We start from the raw sequence: 13,682 nt of genomic DNA on the forward strand, positions 1-13,682 counted from the left end.
TTTAATTCTAAATCAAACAAGAATTAAAGTAATTATGAAACAGATAAGCACATCATAATAAAATAGTTATTATATATATATATGATTATTCTTAATATTATATAATAATAATATTTCTGAGTAATAATTAAAAAATATAATATTATAATACTATTAAAATATTAACATTATATATTATCTACCAATCTAATGAGTCCCCAATCGGTGCCAGCACCTTTTCCATTCAAAACAACTGGAAAGCAGCACTGCAAATATTACCCCCAAAAGTCCACAGGTCTATACTCGCAGATAGTATTTGGAAGCTGGCTGAATATTCAATGCAGAAAAAAAACTAAAAATTCTGCTTCACCAGCTATGCAGTTTCCTGTGAAAATGACAGGTAGGATTCAATTTAATTAAATTTTATTTCATTTGTATAGCACTTTTAAGAATTGTAATTTTACACAATTTACATAATCAAAATAAATTATAAGTTAGTATGAAATGTGACTAAATCAAATTGATTAGAAGGTCCCTAATGAGCAAGTTGAAGGTGAAAGTGGCACAAAAACAAAAAACTCTGTTAATTACCTGCTGTGGCCAAGGGGGCCAATGGCAACTACTGTATTTATTCCCATTTCAATACATTTACATTTACATTTAGGCATTTGGCAGACGCTCTTATCCAGAGCGACTTACATTTTTTTTTATCTCATTACACATCTGAGCAGTTGAGGGTTAAGGGCCGCGCTCAAGGGCCCAACTGTGGCAACTTGGTGGTTGTGGGGTTTGAACCTGGGATCTTCCGAACCGTAGTCCAATGCCTTAACCACTAAGCTACCCCTGTCCCATGCATTCACAAACTCTCACACACCCACACATTCAACATTCACACACGCATTTACACACTACAGGCGATTAGGTCACGGCAATTAGCCTAATCTGCATGTCTTTGGACTATAAGAGGAAACCAGAAAACCCAAATAAAACCCACCAAGCACAGGGAGAACATGCAAACTCCATGGGGAATTAAACCCGGTACCTGGAGGTGCAAGGCGACAGTGCTAACCTCTAAGCCACCATGCTGCCTTTATATAGTTGCAATACAACATCTTTTTATATTCTTGAAATTAATATATTGGTTCAGTTTTAACTTTTAAAAAGCATCAAGCCTTTACTAGCTACTGTATTTTCTCTTTTGTACTAAACAATTCTTAGAGAAACATAAGTACTGCACAGACACAAAGACAAGTGATTTTCCATTAAACTACCATTAAATAATCTGTATATGCTGATAAGTAAATAGGCAAATTATACTGATATGTAAACTGAAGTCAACCTGATGACTGATCTGATGAGTATAACAGAGTTCAGGTGAACACAATTAACAATTATGAGCTAAGGATCACATGCTAAAGTCTCATTGATGGATTAGATGACTGGTGACTCTTCTTCTTTGTCTTTTGGCTGATCCCTTTCAGAATCATCTGCCTCCATCTAACCCTATCCTCTGCATCCTCTTCTCTTAGATTACTAGATTAGATGACTAGTAAGTATAGTCATTATATCACAATGGTGAGATAAAAGCTTTTTCACATATTGCACTGTGAAAGCACTGTAATTGCCTACAAGCAGTGGGTCTCTTCTCTGCCTGCTCACCCTGAAGTGATCTCCAACTTGACTGAGCTCCTTCACAGCTAAAGAAAAAACACCAGAGAGAATCTGTGCAATGCCAGTAAGGACTACACCCTTCAGAGGGTTCTGCTAAAAGACTTTGCTACACATACTGTATTGTACCACACTTTTTTCCACACCTCTTCCAGTTTATAGACATATTTATAGACTGATGAATGGTCCTGCCCCGTGTCAGGCATGTGTATAAATACAAGATGTAGAACTAAAAGGGAACATTTTACAGGTTGTAAAAGTTAGGTAAGAAAATTATATCTGCTCTCACACACATCACGGTAAGTGAAATGACTTTTAAATTTGAATTACCTTCACTTTTAATTGTGTTTTTACAATTTTTTTTTTAAATTACACATATACTGAATATGGTCAAAAATTTACACAGCACACTCCTAAACCTTGTGGAAAACCTTCAGAGAAGAGTTGAAGCTGCTGTTGTGTGTGTGTGCGTGTGTGTGTGTGTGTGTGTGTGTGTGTGTGTGTATGTGTGTGTGTATATGTATGCAAGCCATAATCTTCAAAATCAAAAGAAAGTAAGGAAAGGAACATTTCACATTTTAGAATAAAAGATGCAAAACCCAATAGAAACTGGTGTAAGTACACTTTATCTATGCTGTGATGTAACTTTAATTATTTTGTAATTAGAAATCTGAATTATTTTAACCCAAAAACAGGACTTACCCCAAGGCCAGCCATGCTGCAGACACTTCTGATTGAGGTTGTCTTTGCCACGATGCTCGCTCTAACCAGCCAGCAATGCATCAGTGCCCGTCAGTTTCAGTGTGCCAAAGCAAAGTTCATTCCAGGATCTGACCTAGCAGGAGAAGGCTTTGACATCACCAAAATGCAACGGAAAGGAGCCTTCGTCATTGACATGAGCATCTGGCTCCAGAAGAACAAGACCTGCACTCTGTGTAAAAACACCAACATAAAAGATGAACAGCAGAAGCTTCCTGTTTCTGTCGTGGACTGGAGAGCAAAGAAGTGCAATATGAAGTTGTCCAGCTCTGTCTACCGCTCAAGTGAGGACCTGATCAACTCCAGCACCTCCTCTATTGAAAACAACTGGAAGTCAGATTTGCCATTTGAGGGCCAGCAGTCAGAAATAATTGTAGGCAGTCACTCCAAGCTGGCTGAATATTCAATAAAGAAAACCAAAGAAGACAAGTTCAGTTTTGCCACCCATTCTGTCTCCTGTGGATACTACAGGTAGGACATGATGTTTCATGTTGACTTAAATTTTATTTTACAACACAATTCAAAAGTGGTTTACGTTCTACTTTATGGTCTGTCTCCTAGATATAGGATTTCAAGCACGCCAGTCATTCACCCAGAGCTACGTAAGGAACTCAGAAGTCTTCCTAAATGGTATGATAAAACTACAAAGCAGAGATATTTTGACTTGATTGACAAGTTTGGAACTCATTATTTCAGACAGGTAAATATTATAGAAGTTCTCCATGAAATCCGATGCAGCCTTGTCCAACGCACTTTTAAAGTTTGTTAGTTTTTATTAATGAACAATTAATTACTCATTTCTAGAGTAAACATGTGTGTGCTTTTGTTCAACGGACAAATTATGATTGTATGCAGGTGACTCTGGGTGGAGAGGTTCGATCTGTGACCAGCATCAAGGAGTGCCAAGCGTCCTCTCAGGGTCTGAGTGTGGATGAGGTAAAGATGTGTCTGGACAAAGAAGTTAGTGAAGAAACTCCTGCAGATTTACAGAATAAGGATAATCATTGCGAACATTTGAAGCAGAAAGTTCTGAACGAAAAGAGCTTTGCTTGCAGCTTCAATGACAGGTTTGTACAGCTCATCTCTCTCTCTCTCTCTAACACACATGCTCTGTAACAAATAATAAATTACCAAGGTGGCCAAATGAACACCTATTTTAGCTAGTTAAAAAATTTAAAACATATATAAAATCCTATATTATTACAAAACATTTCCTTTATCACCTCCAAAAGGGAAACCAATGTGATTGGTGGCCACAATAAGAACACCGACCTGCTCTTTTCATCCAATACTGACCCAAAGGCCTACAAGCAGTGGGTCTCATCTGTGCCTGCTCACCCTGATGTGATTTCCTACTCACTTGAGCCTCTTCACAAGTTAGAGACAAAAGAAACTATCAGAGAGAATTTGCGCAAAGCCATCAAGGACTACATTGTGCAGAGAGCTCTGATTAAAGACTGCTCAAGCCCATGTAAGGAACCGTGCAGCTGCACCTTCTACAACAACCAGGGTGTGGCCTTCAACTGTTGCCCCACTAAGAGAGGATATGCTAAGGTTACTGTGACCGTGATTAAAGCCACAGATTTATATGGGGATCCATTTAGTGAGGCAGATGCATATGTCATGCTTAAATTCTGCGATGAAGACATCTTTCCTGAAACGACCCCTGTGGTCTGGGACAGAAACTGGCCAACATGGAACTATGATTTCAATTCTGTCAATTATGACCCTAATCAGTTCAGAAGTGTAAAATTGCAGGTGTGGGATAAAGACAGCGGCTGGGATGATGACTTTCTTGGAGAATGCATGATTCAACTGAAGTATGGACTGACGGAAGATACCTGCTTCCTCAATCATGGAACACTGTATTATAAAGTGGTAGTAAAGTGCGGGATGCTTTGACTGGTCCATTGTGTATGGAGTACAAGCCCACTCCCATGGACGCACAGTTGGATGTCTGCCGAAATTCTCACCCCATTCCCAGAAGCATTCTGCTGAAGATGGGAGTGCTCCTCGATGACCGCATTCCCCGCTTCAACCAGACCAACATTCCCAAAGCTACAGGTTTTAAGTTATAGACCAACTGTGTAGCTTATGACGCTATTACATATTCCTGCCAGCTATCATAATCATGATATGTTATCACTAAACCTTTCCTGCTAATATGTGATGTTATATTATATATTATTTGTGACCCAACAGCTGTTTTACTCAGTACTGTGCAAAAGTCTTAAGAACAAAATAAAAAATAAATATCATGAGCAAAGATGCTTTTAAAAACATCTCTACATAAAAACTTCTATAAAGAGTAATAGACTGTCACAAACTGCTAGGTGTTGGACTGTGGGCAGGTGTTTAGGCATAGATGCAGAGGTGGATGATGGTGAAAGTCTTTTTAATAACAAAACCAAACAAACAAAGGAAGTTGAAGCATACTATAAACAGAACTAATAATCAAGTACACAGACAAGGGATTACACAAACTAATACAGTACCAACAGGGGATACAAACCAGACAAGACACACTAAACTGACAGATTAAACACTAGGGACTATACATGCAGGGGATAAACACACACAAGACAGGCTTGGCTAGGCCTACTAGCTGTTATGTACATTAGCTGCTAAGTTAGCTAGTAGCTAAACAGACTAATTGATAAACAGGCTAGTAGCCAGAGACCCAAGAGATGAACAGACTAGGTACACAGCAGACTAGGTATGAAACAGACTAAGAATTCTAAAGGTTAGTGGCTAAACAGGTTAGTACCTAAACAGACTATGATCTAAACAGACAGGGAGACTAGACAGACTAAGATCTAGGCAGGTTGGTAGTGCACTGGTTAGTATTTATACAGACTAAGAACTACACATGCAAAGGGGGTTACTCACACATGAGGGTAAACACACAAGGCTAATTCTCCTAGAGGCTTATTCTGCTAGGAGAAACAGAGACAAACTAAATAAAGACAAATATAAACTTGACTTAAAGCTCCAGAAACCAAAAGGCCAACTATAATTAAACAAACTGAAACAAAACAAGACGAAACAAAACCCACTTAACAGAACTGAAATTAATACTCGACCCAGTTTCCCAGAACAACCAGCTATTTATAACATGACTAATGATCTGCCTCGGTTCAGGTGAGCCCTCGCATCACCTGACCGAGGTGCCTTCTGGAAAACTTAACCAACAAAAACCAACAAAAACTACAACACAAACAGTGCCCTCTAGTGGGCAACCCTCACATAAACTGTATATATTTGGTGTGTAAACTTTTTTGCTTAAAAATAAACAGTAGTGTTAAATACAGATTCATGTAGTTTTATAAGTTAAAAAAACTGTAAGAATTATGTGGCAGAATATGCCAGATTGCGAGCCAGGCTGTCTCATCAAAAAATATGTTGGTATTTCACAAATTTCTCATGAATTCCTATTGTATATTAACACAATGCTAACAAACTTAAATTGGTACTTAAACTAAAATGGTAATATATTCCTCTCTGCAGTATATTTTTACACCATAAAATAACATGCTCAACATTCTCAGAGACATTGCAAACATCACATTTATTTGTTTTCCTATTTTGAAAAGTGTTGATTTAAGTCCAGTATGACCTAGCCTAATTTTTGTAAAAACCACTTCTTTCCTTCTACAATTTTATTTAAAAGCCTTCACCTTTATTGATTTCTGTACATTATAGTCATGTCTCCCCTTGCAATCTGTGTCCCATATTATTTGCCATGAGTTCTTTACTGCTGTTTTAATTATTGACTTGGCCTCATCTTTTCCAAAGGACATTTCCATTATCTCTTCATCCTTTAATTTTAATGCATTCTTAGCTATTAATTTTGCTTTGTCATAACCCTCTATGCCAACATGTGCCGACACCCAGCAAAACTGTATTAAAGTTCCAGCTCTTTGTATCCGTAGCAATGTCATTGATATTTCCTTCAGCAAGTCATTACTTTTTGCTACTTGTGATCTGTCTCTGGACGGACACCTCTCTATCTTCCTCTCCTTTGATTCTTCAGGATCTCACCAGGACATTTACAATGGTTCATGTTCTTTGTAGTAACATATGTCTATGGCACAGGCGTTTGGTCAAACATATATAAACCCCATCTTTTGCTGTTAATAAACAGAGACCTTTCTGACAGACAACGTGTGTCTGAGTCTCTCCTGGTGCCAGAGAAGCTTACCGAAGCACAGCGGACAGACCGAGCAACTCGCCTCTCCTACTATGTAACTTTAGAAAAACTTTACAATCTGGGGGCTCGTCTAACCTTTTCTCTCCAGGAAGGTAAGTTAAGCATTATTTTTGCTATTGTACTTCCTTCCTTGGTCAGAAAAGTTTTTGAACCAATAGTTCATTTTACGTAGTAAATTGGCGTATATTTGGGGTATATTTTGGGAAAAAGATACTTTATGCGTGTTAATTTGTTTTTGTCTCGCATTGTTTTTGGCATTACTCGCGTTGATTTATTGATTTAAATTACAGCGGCTGTAGCGATCGTGGTTAATTGAAAGATATAGATAAAACTAGGTGTTCAACTGAAACTGAACCGGTGTTGTTGGCAATAAGCTAAAAAAATACACAGCGCTGTCGTCGCGAGTACCTACGTCATCAAACCGCGTCCCGTTAGAGGAGACGAGCTACTTCGGGTGTTTTAAAAAGTTCTACGTTCACTAACTTCTGTTGTTGACGTAATTTATGCATTACAATATTAGTAATTTAGTGAGGCATTTGTAGCGTGCACTTTGTGTATAAGCTGGCCCTGGCGTAGAGGCGCGTGGCTAGAAAATAAATAAATTAATTAGTTATAGCCATATTCCTTAGAGTGTTCTTTGGAACAGTGAGCGGCGTGCAGTTGCAGTTATACACGTGGGAGGTGCATGAGTTTTATTGTCTCCCTGACGTAGAGGCGTGTGGACTCAGCCCGGCGCACCTGAGGTCCCGACAGATAAGTGTTTCCATTTGTGCACACAGGCGCTGTGTGTGTGTGTGTGTGTGTGTGTGTGTGTGTGTGTGTGTGTGTGTGTGTGAATCTAAAGTAAGCTCCCCTCTCCCCCTTCTCGTCTTACACAGTTACCCTTCCTCCACTCTTTTCACACACATGGGCGTACACAACGGAAACACTGTTTAATCGGAAAAATAAACCATAAATCTCTCTAATCACACTCAATTGAGCGACACACTAACAGAATCACTGCTGTAAAGTAAAAAAACAAAAAAAAACAAATTAACCTGCACTTTACTTTTTAAAAGAATCACAACAGAACAGTGTTTCTGTGTAGAGCAGAGAGAAAGAGTGTGTGTGTGTGTGTGTGTGTGTGAAGGTGAAAGTAGGAGGTGTGTGTGTGTTTGGGGGGGGCATGGCACGGTGTCCAATGACGTGCACACACAGACACAAAGAGCAGCTGATACAGAGAGAGAAAATGGATTTTTAACGTCTGTAATGAGACTTGCTTTTGCTTTGCACACACTTTACACACACACATACAGACACAAAATAAAATGTTTCACACACACACACATGGTCACAGTGTTATAGTAAACAGTACACGCGTGCACAGATGTTGATTATACCAGTAAGAGACGAGCACTTAGACCCAGCAGGGGAGACGATTACCCACAATTCCACAGCGCAAGAGAGAGAAAAACCTTTGGTTCAGTTGTGATCACCTGACGCTCGGCTTCAAAACAAGAAGTGCATGCGTGATACATGATACTCGGTGCTCGTAAACCAAGACTTGTTCATTTTCCCAGTCAAAATTTAATAAAAATCTTTGGTCGCCTTACGGAACACTTGCAAACCGCGTTAGGTTTCACTGTATATATTTTTCTTATGTTCATTCATGTCTTCTGATGGTGCTCAATGTTGACAATTTTTCACGTTTTAAATAAGATATGTTGGCATATTCACGAATCAGGACATTCGCATTGTTAACACTATCAGATAGCCTACTATCAGGAAATTAAATTAATTTAAGACCATGTAAACCGAGACATTGCCATGTCTTTCATTAATTTGTCCCTGTTAAGACATTACAAAAAATATATAAGAAACTTATTAAGAATTTTAAAGCACGAATTTGGGCATCTCATTTCATCATTATGAAAAAAATATGAAGCACATATACACACATTCATCATGAAAGATCTGTTGTAAAGCAAAATAAAATTCATGTTTGCTTCAGCATTGGGAACAATATTGTTTTAGACTAAGTAATTATACACAATTCTTCGTTTTGTGTATAATTACACAAAAAACTTTGTCCGGCGTTTAAATAAAGTCCTTCCATGCGCCATCTGGCGGATATTCAGTGAAGCACAACACATTTATTTAAATTCCCGAATGTTGCATGTGGGAATTCGCGACACGGCGCGGCCGAATTGCGGCACATCAGTACATTTGATCATGAACTTTGTTCAGTGTGCAGGTTCTGTCTTCCTCTCCCTGGATCTGTAATGATCTCCTCTGTGTTCTGTGGTTCTTCTTATGTGTTTCTGTTCCAACATATCGTAACTTCTATATTCTAACTTCTATATACTATATTCTAATTTTAGATACCTTAAAATGTTTAAAAAAAACATTGTAAACAAAAACATTGTAGAAGAACAAACATTAAATAACATTCTGGAAGCCTGAGTTTGATTATTATTTTTTCTTAACCTGAATATTACACTTCGCTTAAGCATTTATTTGCTTTGCTTCATTTATTTATATTTGATATAAATAGAGCATTAAATATGATAAAAAAGTAACAACAAAGAATGTAAAATGTTTTAGTGCAAGTTTCTACTTACACATACTCCTCACTATATGTGTATGTGAGGAAACCTTATTGAAAGGAAAATATAATGGAAGGTAATCTGATTATATAGAGATCCATCATAGTTATTGTTAACGTCTCTGCCTGGCCAAAACAAAGTTGCATATTTAAGCTTTGATTACAGCTAGAATTCACAGTGTTATTGTTTCAACAACCGTATGGGCTGTCACAACATTTATTCAGAGGTGAAAAGAATAATACATTTTTGTACTCAAATACAAGTACTGTTACTTCTGTGAATTTTTACTGAAGTACAAGTAAAGTTACTATTATAAAAATCTAATCCACTAAAAGTAAAAAAATGGCTCATTAAAAATTTACTCAGAGTAAAAGTTACCAAGTTACTTTTTTTTTAACAGAGGGGGTAGGGGGGGGTGGGATTCTAGTGTAGTTCAAACAAGACAAGCGGATAAAAACCTCAAACTAGTGGTTTTTAATTGAAGGAAAACCTTTACATAATAAAGCTGTTGCCTTTCTCCTACTTGAAATCAAAGTGGTCGCTTAAATATGATGTGACACTTTGCGCCGGATAGCCGAGAGAAAAAAGAGCTCAAAGCCGAGAATAGCGTTCAGCACAAAACCTTTATCGGCCTCTTTCAGCGTCACAAAGTTATAATACAAAACATAAAGTCGAAGTGCAGAAAAGGGTAAAAGAATAGAGCATTACGGGGGGGGGGGGTTCTCTCCTTCTCACACACACACCTCTGCAACACACACACTGGGGGAGGAGTGGCAACTCTTAAAGGGGCAACATACAGTACATACATACTGTAATGTGGTATAAAAACATAGTGGTGGCCGTTATAATGACCAGGGGTTTGATCATAAGAATTTGTTGGCATTTCACTTTCAGCTGTTTCTGCATCACTGACATCTGCTTTGTCTCCATCGTTCTTGTGAATTTAACTTATTTGTTCTCCATCAAACAGTGCAGTGGTTTCTGGGTGTAATTTTTTCCCTTCCCCATAGCATTATTTTTATTGTTTTTCATTAATTTATTTTTTACTCAGTATTAAATATGATTTAAAATGTAGTGAAATGCAATACTTTAAACAAAACATACTTAAGTAAAAGTAAAATTACAGATTTTATAAACTACAGTAAAAAATACAAGTACACAAAAAATCTACTCAATTACAGTAATGCAGTAATAAATGTAATTCATTACTTTCCACCTCTGCATTTATCATTGTGTTAATGTTTGGACCCAGATCTTGCATTGAAGGTTATCACCTGACCTCATTTTACTGCCACGTAACGTTGCTGAACCGAGACCAGAGCAAATTAAGCAACCCCAGATCATAACTGATCATGCCTCAGTAGCATCAGCAGTTTCACTCTCACTCACTCATCTTCTATACCGCTTCATCCTGTATTCAGGGTCACGGGGACCTGGAGCCTATCCCAGGAGGCTAAGGGCATGAGGCAGGGTGCACCCTGGACAGGGTGCTACTCCATTGCAGGGCACACACTCACACACTCTGGGCAATTTTGGAATGCCAATCTGCAGGTCTTTGGACTGCGGGAGGAAACCGGAGTACCTGGAGGAAACCCACCAAGCAGAGAGCATGCAAACTCCACACAGAGACGGGAATCGAACCCTGATCCTGGAGGTGCAAGGCGACAGTGCTAACCACTACACCACCGTGCCGCCTAGCATCAGCAGTTTACTTATGTTAATTATTAAACAGTGGTTTTATAGATTTTAGGCTTAATGTCGAACTTTTTTGTGTATGTACATATTTGTTGCTTCATTTACTATAACCTTTAATCCATATAGGTGCAGTGGTGGTTGTCACTATGCCAATGCAGGCGTCTCAAGGGAAGTGGGACTCACCGCCAAAAAATTAATTCATTGCTGATTGGAAAGAGGTGAATGTGTGTGTGAGTGAATGAGTGGGCAATTGAGATCGAGTGTCATGCTGGGGGTTGTAGTTTTGGCCATGTTTGTAGTTTATGGAGTTATTTATGTGCCAAAATTAAACAAACAAATTCAGCGTTTTGCAAACAAACAAAATCTGCTTTGCAAAGAAAAAATCGACTTTCAAACAAACAAAAAGTAATATGCACAATCACAAGTCAATTTGAGAGAAAATGCAGAGGTATAACTAATACATGCATTTTGTGTTGCAAATAAATATTTTCTTTATGAAGAAAACTTGGCTTTCGTGTCGGTGTAAGGACAGTGAGGTCTGTGACGTGCGTCTCTTCGTCCAGAGTGAGTGTTTTTAAAGAGAGAGGCCACACACATTCTCATTATCATTCTGGACTAACTGGAGGATGTTTAGGCTCCTAGTAGAAAATCCTAGAGGATCTAGAGAATATTATGATCAATGATGTCAAAGCTGCACTAAGGTCAAGTACAAATCAAGCAAAAAGCAAGATTTGGGTCCATAGTGTTTGCTGAGGGAAGAATTTAGTATTCTATATTACAAACACTATATAACTGTATTTAACACTGGTTGTGTCTGTAACTGTTTGTCACTGTGTTACTTGCTGATCCAGTAGCCCTGGTAGAGACACACCCCAAAAGACCTGCAGCTGTAATTACAGCGAGAGGTGGTTCTATAAAGTATTACCTCACAAATGAACCGCACATTTTTTTAGATATTTATTCATAACAACTATTTAAAAAACATTAATTATTTTCCTTTCACTACACAATGTGTTAACTCTCACATAAACTCCCGATAAAATACATTTACATTTGTGATTGTAATGTGACAACCTGTGGAAAAGTTCAAGAGGTGTGAATACTTTTGTAGATCTGTTCTTGTGTCTCTTAAGATTCTGTACTCTTTGGACCTTTGGACTGTACTGTTCCCTCCTGACATTGTAAAATAGATGAAACATTACATGTGACATGAAGAAGGATTGTTTCCTGAATCTGTGTGGAGTGTTGGTGATGGTGATGGTGTTGTGATGCTTTAGGGTCTAGAGCAGAACAGCAGGGTTCTGGAGCTGTTCTTGTGCTCCCTGTGACCCTGAATACAGGATAAAGTGGTATAGCCTGTAAACAAACCTGTAAAACAGCGCCCTCTTCTGATAGAAACAGAAAATACACAGAGATCATCAGCACATTATTAACTTGTTTAGTTTATTGTCATGTGCATATTAACACAGAACCAACAGTATAATGAAACGCTTTGGATGAGAAGAGCCAGTCAACTTGTATATGTGAGTGTGTATATGTGAGTGTGTATATGTGAGCTCACTTTGTAAAAGCCTTAGTGAGTGTATATGTGGTATTGCACATGATCAACCTATTGTACATTAACTTCTCATAATGTAAATTAATGCAGCCATTTCTTTAAAACAAGGTTTTTAGTAACTGAAATATGGTGTTTATGTAATATACAGTATTACTCAGCCTATCCATTCGAGTTAGTAATCCTGATGACCTGCTGATAGAAATTGTCTTTCCGTCCACGTGCAGATGGTAGAAGGGGCAAAAGTCTGTGTGCAGGGTGGTTGTGGTTCTATATGATACTGTGTGTCTTCAGCAGGATTTGTCTGAAATATATATCACAGAGGGATGGGAGTGTGCTTCCAGTGATGTTCTCTGCTGTTTCTTTGCAGCCCTTTCTGGCTTCGGCTGAAACAGGTTATTTACCACACTGCGATACACCACGTCAGCAGGCTGTCAATGGTACACCTGTAGATCTTTGTAAGGGTGCTGGTCTTCTTGACGAACTTCCTAATCCTCTTCAGGCGAGCTTCGGGACCACGGTGTCAGTGTGTATTGTCCAGGAAAAATCATTTGTGATGTGGATGCCTATGAATTTTACGTTGTTTACTCTCTCAATCTCAGTCCCACTCTAGTGAGAGTCCCACTCTAGTGCCACCTCACTCTAGTGCAGGGGATGCGCCGTCTTACTCTAGAGGAGGGGACATGCCACCTCACTCTAGTGGGGGACTGTGCCACCTAACTCTAGTGGAGGGGACATGCCACCACACTCGCGCACGGGAACATGCCACATAACTCTAGTGGGAAAACGTGCCACCTCACTCTAGTGGAGGAGATGCGCCATCTTACTCTAGAGGAGGGGACATGCCACCTCACTCTAGTGGGGGAACGTGCCACCTCACTCTAGTGGGGGAAAGTGCCACCTAACTCCAGTGGAGGGGACGTGCCATCTTACTCTAGAGAAGGGGGCGCGACATCTTGCTCTAGTGGAGGGGACGCGCCACCTCACTCTAGTGGAGTGGACATGCCACCTAACTCTAGTGGAGGGGACGAGCCACCTAACTCTAGTGGAGAAGACGCGCCATCTTACTCTAGAGGAGGGGATGTGCCATCTCACTCTAGTGGGGGAAAAAGCCACCTAACTCTAGTGGAGGATACCTGCCACCTCACTCTAGTGGGGGAACGTGCCACCTTACTCTAGTGGAGGAGACCTGCCACCTCACTCTAGTGGGGGAACGTGCCACCTTACTCTA

The 13,682-nt window shown here is 39.2% G+C and overlaps 1 pseudogene; it reads left to right on the top strand.

Annotated features, from left to right (window-relative positions):
* The first annotated feature begins 2,344 nt into the window (after nucleotides 1–2,344).
* Nucleotides 2,345–4,484, top strand: LOC128509571 (perforin-1-like; annotated as a pseudogene).
* Nucleotides 4,485–13,682: the final 9,198 nt, after the last annotated feature.

This window comes from Clarias gariepinus, chromosome 21 (genome assembly GCF_024256425.1).
Source record: "Clarias gariepinus isolate MV-2021 ecotype Netherlands chromosome 21, CGAR_prim_01v2, whole genome shotgun sequence".
NCBI classification, from domain to species: Eukaryota; Metazoa; Chordata; class Actinopteri; order Siluriformes; family Clariidae; genus Clarias; species Clarias gariepinus.